General features: G+C 55.9%; 1 long non-coding RNA gene across 1 annotated transcript; it reads right to left on the bottom strand.

The window, feature by feature from the left end:
• Nucleotides 1–6,744: 6,744 nt before the first annotated feature.
• Nucleotides 6,745–10,416, bottom strand: LOC119864908. Its single transcript, XR_005375400.1, has 4 exons — nucleotides 10,217–10,416; nucleotides 9,265–9,401; nucleotides 7,792–7,963; nucleotides 6,745–7,323 (listed from the first exon to the last, which is right to left on the bottom strand). It is a non-coding gene; the product is annotated as an uncharacterized LOC119864908 (long non-coding RNA).
• Between the last annotated feature and the right edge of the window lie 272 nt (nucleotides 10,417–10,688).

The raw sequence follows: 10,688 nt of genomic DNA, 5'->3' as shown, positions 1-10,688 counted from the left end.
TTGGGACTTCATCAAGATAAGAAGCTTTTGCACAGCAAAGGATACAGTCAACAAAATTCAAAGACAACCTACAGAATGGGAGAAGATATTTGCAAATGACGTATCAGATAAAGGGCTCGGTTCCAAGATCTATAAAGAACTTCTTAAACTCAAACAATCCAAAGAAACAAACAATCCAATCATGAAATGGGCAAAAGACATGAACAGAAATCTCACAGAGGAAGACATAGACATGGCCAACATGCACATGAGAAAATGCTCTGCATCACTTGCCATCAGGGAAATACAAATCAAAACCACGATGAGATACCACCTCACACCAGTGAGAATGGGGAAAATTAACAAGGCAGGAAACCACAAATGTTGGGGAGGATGCGGAGAAAAGGGAACCCTCATACACTGTTGGTGGGAATGGGAACTGGTGCAGCCACTCTTGAAAACTGTGTGGAGGTTCCTCAAAGAGTTAAAAATAGACCTGCCCTGCGACCCAGCAATTGCACTGTTGGGGATTTACCCCAAAGATTCAGATGCAATGAAATGCCGGGACACCTGCACCCGATGTTTCTAGCAGCAATGTCCACAATAGCCAAACTGTGGAAGGAGCCTCAGTGTCCATCGAAAGACAATGGATAAAGAAGCTGTGGTTTATGTATACCATGGAATATTCCTCAGCCATTAGAAACGACAAATACCCACCATTTTCTTCAACGTGGATGGAACTGAAGGGTATCATGCTGAGTGAAGTAAGTCAATCGGAGAAGGACAAACAGTGTATGTTCTCATTCATTTGGGGGATATAAATAATAGTGAAAGGGAATAGAAGGGAAGGGAGAAGAAATGTGTGGGAAATATCAGAAAGGGAGACAGAACATGAAGACTCCTAACTCTGGGAAACAAACTAGGGGAGGTGGAAGGGGAGGAGGGCGGGGGGTGGGGGTGAGTGGGTGACGGGCACTGAGGGGGACACTTGATGGGATGAGCACTGGGTGTTATTCTGTATGTTGGTAAATTGAACACTAATAAAAATTATTTTATTAAAAAAAAAGTCATTTTCCGGGGCTCCTGGTTGATTGTCTGACTCTTGGTTTCAGCTCAGGTCACAGTCTCAGGGTCTTGGGATTGAGGTCAGGCTCTGCCCTCAGCAGGGAGTCTGCTTGTCCTTCTCCATGCCCTTCCCCATGCTCTCTCTTGCTCGCTCGCTCGCTCTGGCTGTCTCTCAAATAAAATCTTTTAAGAGAAAAGACATTTTCTTACTTGTGGCATTTTTACACCTATGAAAATTCACCATGATTTATTTTTTTTTTAAGATTTATTTATTTATTTATTTATTTATTTATTTATTTATTTATTTATGATAGACATAGAGAGAGAGAGAGAAAGAGGCAGAGACACAGGAGGAGGGAGAAACAGGCTCCATGCCGGGAGCCCGACGCGGGACCCAATCCCAGGACTCCAGGATCGTGCCCTGGGCCAAAGGCAGGCGCTAAACCGCTGAGCCACCCAGGGATCCCCTCACCATGATTTCTTAACATCAGTTTGTGCCTATTTCAAATTTAAACTTGCCATTTCTGAAAAAGAAAATGTTCTTCCACAGTTTTTCTTTTTTTTTTAGTTTATTTATTCATGAGAGATACTGAGAGAGAAGCAGAGACATAGGCAGAGGGAGAGGCAGGCTTCCTGAAGGGAACCTGATGTGGGACTCGATCCCAGGACCCTGGGATCATGTGCTCAGCCAAAGGCAGACACTCAACTACTAAGCCACCCAGGGATCCCTTGACAGTTGGTTTTATTCCCATTAGGACTCAAACGTGGTGCACACGCTGTATTTTGTTTCTGTGCCTCCTAGACCTCTCTCTCAGCCCACCCTCTCTGAGTGGAGACAGGATCTGTGCTGTCACTGCCCATCCCCCAGAATTCCCCAGTTGGGACCTGGCGTCTGTGGACTGCTGTTTCACTAGACCTTCTACCTGCAGAGTAGAAGTTAGCTCTAAATGTTTGACTAGGGATCCCTGGGTGGCGTAGCGGTTTGGCGCCTGCCTTTGGCCCAGGGCGCGATCCTGGAGACCTGGGATCGAATCCCACATCAGGCTCCTGGTGCATGGAGCCTGCTTCTCCCTCTGCCTGTGTCTCTGCCTCTCTCTCTCTCTCTCTCTGTGACTATCATAAATAAATAAAAAAAATAAAAAAAAATCAATGTTTGACTAGATGCAGGATCCTTTTTGTTCAAGAATATTTTAAAAACCAAATATATATATTTTTAAATAAATGACACTTGTGATGGTTACTTTTGTGCCAACTTGGCTAGGCCTATTTAGTCAAACGTTGTTCTAGATTTCTCTGTGAAGGTATGTTCTAGATGTGATTAACATTTAGATCATTAGACTTTGAGTAAAGCAGATGAGGCTCTCCAGTGTGATGAGCCTCATGCAGTCGGTTGAAGGTCTTAGTAGAGACGAGACTGACCTCCCTGAGAAAAGGGATTCTGATGGCAGACGACCTTGACCTTCGGACTCAAGCTGCAGCATGACATCTCCTGGGTCTCCAGCCTGTGGGAGAGAGGCACGATCCACATATACAGATAGTGATGAAGGATAAAGATAGAGACGCTGTAGATCGAGAGAGATGACATGGGTAGCGCACGTAAATCCTATTGGTTCTGCTTCTTGGGAGAACCCTGACAAGACAGTACTTCTTAAGGGAGAATATTTCAGGAAATACAGCTCCCCAAAATATAAAAAGGGCAACATGAAATGTCAAATTAACAAAAAGTAATGCTGAAAATATTGAGTTATGCTTGCCTCCAGTTTCTCTCTTCTGTGTTCAAACTGAACTTGGATGAATTTCAGAGGTGAGCTGTTGCTCTTGAATGGAAAAGAGTAGATTGTGGCCGGCTACAGCCACGTTTTCCTAGTTAGTTTACACGTCATTTAATATTAATTATGTTCTGGCACATTAAAAACAAACACACTTATTCCTGATAGGGACCCCACTCAACCTCCACTTTTATGTATTTTTTAATATGTAGCCCATTTCTTTTTTGTAAAATTGGGACTAATACCTATTTTCGGATGCTGCATAAAGTCTGGCCCAAAATAGCAATAAATGTCAATGGTCATTATCACCAGCATCACCACCGTTTGCTTTGCTCTGAGTCCACGTGGAGCTCCTCGCACAGCAGAGAATGCATTTGCTTCCAGGGTGAGTTTATGAAATGACATTTTAAAAATGGGACTCATTTCCCAGGCCTCACTTAACAGTACTCCCAGCTGATATGGCCCGTCTCCCCCAAAAGCTGACCCTTTGCTTTCCCCAGAGGTCCCAGGTCCTCCCACATTATTCACGGCCCTCTGGGCTGTGTGCAGTGGAGCAGAACAGCTCAAATGAGGTTCGTGCATTAGGGAGAAAGCTGCAGGGCAGTAAAGAAGCCTGCCCATCCCTGCCCCTTCCCAACCCACAAGGGGCCTTCTTTTAACACACCCGAAGTCACCATCCAGTGCCTGTCACAACACATGGTCACGCCAGCACCTGCCTGGCAGCTGCATGACCTTGGGGAAACCTCTTAACCTCTTCAAGTTCCATTTATTAGTCTGTAAAAGAGGGACACTGTGATTTCAGGGCTCTGTGAGCATCTGCATGCGTGAGCGTGAGTGGAAGCTCAATAAAGGCAATAAATAGACAGACGGATGGATGGACAGATGGCTGGCTGGCTGGAGTGTGTCTCTTGCAGATCCCAACACAGTTCCATATACCTGATCCTCGCCACATCCTTCTGATGTGAGCAGGGAAAGTAAAGTCCCCTTGACAATAAGGCAAGACCCTGGCAGGATGGAAGTGGGTGTCGGTGTTCACAGTAAAGTGCAGTTTATCCTGGTTACCTCTCACCACGATGTGAAGTTGAGGACAGGTGTCTTGTGTCAGGTCACTATTTCTCGCACGAATAATGTATGGACAATTTCTAAAGAAAAAATTTCTATCCCAATATGTCAACCTAAATTATCATATACCTTAAATATAGGTTAGTGTAAACTCCAAGCAAATGCATAAACTATCTATAGAGCCCTATGCCGGTACCTCTGGCTGCCACCAGCGCCCGGGGCCGGGCTACAGGGGGGACTCGCCCCGCCGGCGGCCCCCCCACCCCTTGCTCAGTCCAGGCCAGGCCCCAGGCTCCACTTGCTACTTTCCGTATTTCCTGTGGAAGCAGAGCGGCCAGGGAGACCAGCTGGGGCCGGGACGCAGCAGCCATCCCAGGGGGCTTCTCTCCACGCGGGGCCATCGCAAGGCCGAGGTGCTGAGCTTCGGCTCCCCAGGGGCGGCGAGCAGATGGACCGGGGCAGCCCAGCACCCAGGCGCCCGGCGCATCCGGGCCGAGCCTTGGCTCCCTCCCGCTGTCTGCTCGCCGCCCTCCCTGCTGCTGGGACGGCAGCCCGGTGCGTGCCTGGGGCAGGGGCGCCTGCAGGCCTCTCGGGGCGCAGCAGCGGGGACAGGGCTGGGAGGCTGCGGGGCAGCGGGCCTGGCCCAGGCGCCCCCCCCCCCGCCCCCCTGCAGGCTACCCAGGACTCACTGGCCTTGTCCCCCCTCAGTCCCCCTCTTCCGCAGCGCCTGCCACATGCCGGGCCCCGTGCCGGCCTCAAGGGGGAAGGCTGGGAACCACCCAGAACCTGGCTGGCCAGGCTGCGTTGGCCTGAGGCTGGAGGTTGGAGCCCACCCTCGAGGGCCCCAACGCCACAGCAGGGGCAGCAGGCCGGGCTGCATGCCCACGAGTCGCCCCCACCCAGTCTGGGCCCTGGGCGCCGCCGCACGTGGGCACAACACGTTTTGTAGAAAACCAGGCAGATGCAGGTCAGTCGAGGTCTTCCTGTCGCGACGATGACCTTGCCTGAGCCTCTGGGTCCGCCGCGGTCAGCTCCGGGGCGCAGAGGGTGCGGGGTTGGGCCAGGGGGTCGGCCGGGGGCTGCTCTCCCCATCCCCCCACAGCGGGGGCAGGCCCGGGGGCAGACACCCCTAAAGCCACCCCACCCTGAGCACAGGCCAGCCGCCAGGCCTCCGAGGGGGAGGGAAGCTGGCCAGCTCGTGGCCCTGGGAGCAGCGCGGGACAGGGCTATGCTGCTGGAGGCTCCGGGACGGTGCCCCCGCAGATGCCTCCACAGGCGCCCCCCACAGGCACCCCCAACGCCCCTGCGGCCCCCCCATCACTCAGGCGCCCCCGACATCCCCAGAGGCCCGCTCAACAGCAGAGGTTCAATCCCAGCGCGGGGATGTCGGGGTCACAGCAGGGCCCCACAGTGTGACTGCACTGCAGATCGGGGCCTTAAGGACGTGGTGGCCTCCGCGTCCGACAGCATGACGCACATTCAAGTCCTTGTGACCTCAGGGGAGTGAGATGACTCAGGTCAAACTCTGAGCACAGTGACATTCAGCTAGAGATTAATAAGAAAAAATACCTAGAAAATTCCACCTTTGGAAATTAAGCCACAATTTCTAAATAGCCCTGGGACAGCAGAAGAACTCATAATGGGAATTAGAAAATACTTGGAACCTGGAGATACTGAAAATAAATCAAAACATGCTGTTGCCGCCGCAGCAGCTCTAGAGGAGAAAGCAAGGGTGCGCGCAGCAGGAGAGGAAAGAAGCTGCAACTCCACCGCCAGAGCAGCCACCCCCGGGGACGCGAATCCCGAGCCCGCCCTGACGGCCCGAGAGAAACCGAGGCCCCGGGGCGCTGAGCTGTGCGTGAGGGCGACCGACGGAGCCGTAAACGGAGAGCAGATTCCTTCCACCGGACGCAGCAAGTGTATCCTTAAGGAAAATAATGTCGAATCGGACAAAATAAAACTTAAGAACTTCTGTTTATCAAAATAGAGAGAAGACTAAGCCACGGAGCAGGTGTTCGCAGAACAAGCCTATGAAAGGCTTCCAGCCGGGCCCGCGAAGGACGTCGAGCTGAGGACCCTGGCGGCTGTGTACCCAAGGGGAACGCGCAGGCCCACATGCACCACCCGCCGCACCTGCCGGGGCAGGGCCCGGGAGGCCACCTGCTGGCCACCCGCTGACCACCGGCGGGGCAGGACATGGCAGGAACTCGCGGCAACACGGGGTCGGGGCTCACAGGTGCCCGTGAGCTGAGCGACACCCACAGCGAGGGACATGGCCCAGATGGCACGAGCCCGGCGGCTTCAATGGCCCGGGGGCTGGACGTCCCCCAGCCCGGCAGCCTCCCCCCTGGGACCTGGAGACCCGGCCCGGTCCCCGGGCAGCTGCCTTCTGCGGGGCTCTCCCCCGGAAGGGCGCGAGTCCGTCCTGGGGGCCCCCCTCGAGGCCTAAGCACCTCCCAAACACCTGCTCCTAACGGCCCCCCACCGGGAGCCTCAGCCCAGGAGTGTGGGCGGCACAAGCTTCGGGCTCCAGAAGCGGCCTGTGTGGCCCACCGGCCCCAGGAAGCTGCGCGTCACCGGGGGCACCACCCTCGGAGTCACTGCGTCCGAGGTCTCGCTCGAGTGCTTGTTACAGGAGATGCACACCTGCACACCCGTCACTCACGCGGTTGGGATATACCATTCATATTGCAATGTAAAGTCAACTAAAAATCAAAACAATACACACCAAAAGACGTAGACCTGGACCTACAGGCAGGGACGTTCCTTCACACCAGGTGAGAAAGGCTACAAAGCAGCACACGCGGTACGATCCCACGCTTGCCGACACAGCACACGCGCACGGAAACGGGATACACGCCAACACTCATTTCTTTAAAAACATTTATTGAGTATGTGCTATGCGCCAACACATAATTTACGTGGAAGACATCTCTACGACTGTACTATCCATGCAGAGTCCCGTCACATGCATCGCCGCCTCCAGGCCCTGCACGGCTTTGGGGCACCCACCTTCGCACGACAGGGAGGGACCCAGGCAGCAAGGACACCATGACACATGATGCGTGAACAGCCACTTTCACAGGAGTACGAGGTTGATGCGCGTGTGCCCTACGAGTTGAGGTCTAGACCTAGCTTAGGGACACGGTGCCACCGACTCGGCCACGAGCCAGACTGTGGACACCTGGGGACATAGCCTACTTCTAGAGCACAGACACGGGCAGTGACAGGGGTGAGGGGTCCCAGCCGAGCCCCACGCGGCGCCTGTGGAGGCCCCGAGGAAGGGAGCGCACACGCACACGGGTGTCCCGCCGCCGGGCAGGGGAGCTCACGGGCCACAGGAACGGGGGCTCACATCCAAGCGCATCTCCGCCCGGGCTCGTTCCTGCAGCACCTGCCTCCCACAACTTCACCATCATCTCCAGATGGGAAAGACCTTCTCTCCAACCTGAAAACAGACAAAGCAAATCAGTCATAATAAACCACTTGAGTGGGACTCACACGCAGCACCTCCTGATGACGACTCAGGATCACACCCAAGAGCGACTTCCAGGAGGAGAAGTTTTCTTAATGACCAACATTAAGACTTTGACATAAAATTGGCACAAAACAGGTAGGAGACCAGAGGAGAACCGTCGCGTCCCCTCTGCCGTCCTGCACCAGGTGTGGGAACGGCGGCCCGGCCCGCTCTCCACCGGGGCCTCCTGGACACGGGAAGGGTGGCCCTGGGCTGGGCCCCTGCCCTCAGACTCACCTTCCTGCCCCCGTTTCCTGTTCTACCAATAACAGCACCCACTTCCCGTGAGGAGGGTGAGAAAGCAGCGCAGGCGCGCGAGGCCGAGGCCGTGGCACCGCGACTGCCACACCCGTCTCCCAGCACCAGCGCCCAGCACCTGCCCTGCAGCACGAGCCATACTTTCTGCGATGTGGGGTCTTGTGTGGAAGTGACGGACCAGCTGAGCGCCACGGACATGTGCCTCCTCCACACGGGGTTTCTCTGCAGCACAACCGAGCCTGTGATCACATCTCCCGAGAGCACGGACACGGGCTCGTCCATCATAAACAGCACCTGCTTCCAGTGGGTGGTTCTGCAAGACACGAGGCACGCGTCACCTCTGTGGGGCGGACCCCCAGGCTCCCCCGCGGGGCAGACGCACCAGGCCCACACGAGGCCTCTGTGGGCGCCAGGGACTGGGCCGCAGCCCAGCGACCACGTGGCTCTAGCATGGGCGTCCCTGCCCAGTCCCTAGGCTGCCAACGCCGAGTTCTAGTTTCCGCAGCGCAGGAAGGCCACTGCCCCTGGGAGTCGGGCTGGAAGGGGTGTGGCAAGTGCGACATCTGGGACCAACGGTCATGCTCCGCGCTCTCCGGGTTCTGCAGGCTCTGAGGACACGGCTCCATGACCTCGGGGTCACGCTCAGCCCTCACGTCCCTCCAGCCCCAGGCACTGTGAGGGCCCCTGTCCCCAGTCCCAGAGCGCTGCCCGGGCTCGGCACCTGCCTGCCCCACCCCACCGTGTGTGGGCGCACGACCCCGGGGCCTGAGTTCCTGCCCTCGACTGGCGACAGCTGGCATCTGTGTGCCGGGACCGGGAAGGGTGGCCGAAGGCCTGGCCCCGCCACCTCCACGGACGCTCCGGCCAACAGCCTGGCTCCTGTGGTGCGGACGGACACGAGGCCCCGAGGACCCCTGCTGCAGCCAGTGTTGACCCGAGCAGCGCGGCTGCCCGCCCCGGCCCGGGCACTACCGCGCAGGCCCACGGAGGCCCCATGAAGGCAGCGCTGCACCGGGCTGCTGGGTCCAGCTCCGAGGCAGACCGCAGCGCCCGGCACGCCCGAGCAGCGAGCAGCGTCAAGATGTTACTGCACAGAAGTGTCCCAGGGGCGGCTGGGGGCTCAGTCCGGGGAGCGTCTGCCTTCGGCTCACGGATGACCCCAGGGCCTGGGATCGAGTCCCGCATCGGGCTCCCTGCTCAGCGGGGCATCTGCCTCTCCCTCCCTTGCCCCCGCCCTCTGCTCATGTGCTCTCTTGCCCACTCTCTCCCTCAAATAAAATCTTTAAAAAAAAAATTGTCTCAAGAAACACTGACCTTCCTCAAGAAAGTCTTGGGGAGTTAAAAGCCCCTACAATTCCATGGGTTGTGCTTGTATTAGACCATGGGAAGCTGAAGCAGCGTCCAGGGCAACTGAGGCAGGCAAAGTGCGCTCCGCCCGTTCATGCAGGGGTCAGAGGGCAAGCAGGGCAGCCCAGGGCAGGGGCGGGTGGGGCACGGTCCCGGTCCCCCGCCCACCGCCCGCACACGCTGCTGCCTCCCCGACGGCAATGCGGCAGGGGACCTGCACCTGCTCCTCCCGGGGCAGCGGAGCCCCTGCGGGTGCTGCACACTCACGGGTGAAACGGGCCTGTGCTTGGCACCAGCTGCGGCTCCTCCTCCTCCAGGCTCTGGAACCGGACACTGAACCAGGCTGTGAATCCATGCAGCGTGCCGGCCTTCCTGATCTCAAAGTGCAGCTCGCCTTCCACGGTCTATTCAGGCAAACGATAAGGAAGGGACGTGGCTCCCGTGAGCGCGTGACAGCAGGCGGCGAGGGCTCCGGGGCAGGAACTAGCAGCTGTCCCCGCCAGCCCCGCTCAGATGCCGCTGCACTGCCCGGCCCCACGTCTAGTCCAGTAACTGTGGATGCAACTTGCTAGTGTCGCCAAACACAGCAAACCTGCTCCTCGGGAAAGAACTACTAAAGCTGGCAGCACAAATTCACATGCTGCAGATAATCAGAAAAGGTTTCAAGCAACGTGGGCCTCATTTGCCTCATTTTCTGGCCCCATATTTAAGTGGAATCCTATTTCTTCTCGATTCTGGGCATAAAGAACCGGGCCTCTCTATACTGCGAAACTAAGTGCAGAGCCAACAGCTTAGCTCCCGGCTGAGCTCCAGGGGGTTCCAGGGACCCGCTCCCAAGCTCTGCACCTCCGAGCACACCCTTAAAATGAGACCCTCCTGAATGCACACGCGCCACCTCGTGGCAACAGGGGGAATGTAAGAGTGAGAATTAAGAATTTTGTCATCCACGGTAGCACAACTTAGAAAAAAAATTTTTAACTTGAAATCCTTGAAGAAACTAGATATAATGTATTAGAATCTCAAGATGCTGAAAATATTAAACATAAATATAAAAATGACTGATGATATTAAAGAGGTCCGTGAAAAAATAATGTAAAAATACAGAATCAGAGCATAAAAAAGACAATACTCAGGGAAAATCAAAGGCAAGGTTCCTCAATCTGTTTATTCGCACAGAGTCTGGTACGTGCGCCGCCCACTTAGCCTCCGGGGCTCTCACCTCCAGGTCAGTGATCTGCACGGTTCTCGTGTCCAGCTGCAGGATGGTGCACGGTTCAGACAGTCTTCTGGCTTCAAAATGTGGTTGTACTTGGGCTTCGAAAAAAACTCCTTAATCGCTAAACATCTAGGGAAAAAGTCAAAGGAGTTGCTCAGAGGCGTGAACCAACAGCTCAGGTTCTGACACACGCACCCGCTTTGTCTCCAGCGTGAGCAGGAATTCCACGCCACCATGTGCGGCACGAGGGCCCCAAGGCAGGGCCGGGGGTCCCTGGGGCGGCCCGCTGAGCGTGCGCCATGTGCGAGCACACCTACGCCCTCCTCGTGGGGCCTGAACACACCAACACCCTTCCCACGCAGGCTGCCTGGCCCACCCCACCGTCGTGGCTCCGGTCACCACGGCCCCCTCCCGACACGTGGACAGGAGGTCCGTGGGAGCCGAGCGCCGGGTCACTGTGTAGACACTTGGTCAT

Source organism: Canis lupus, chromosome 21 (assembly GCF_011100685.1).
Source record: "Canis lupus familiaris isolate Mischka breed German Shepherd chromosome 21, alternate assembly UU_Cfam_GSD_1.0, whole genome shotgun sequence".
Lineage (NCBI taxonomy): Eukaryota > Metazoa > Chordata > Mammalia > Carnivora > Canidae > Canis > Canis lupus.
Note: the sequence above shows the minus strand (reverse complement) of the source record. Positions and strands in the feature narration are given on the sequence as shown.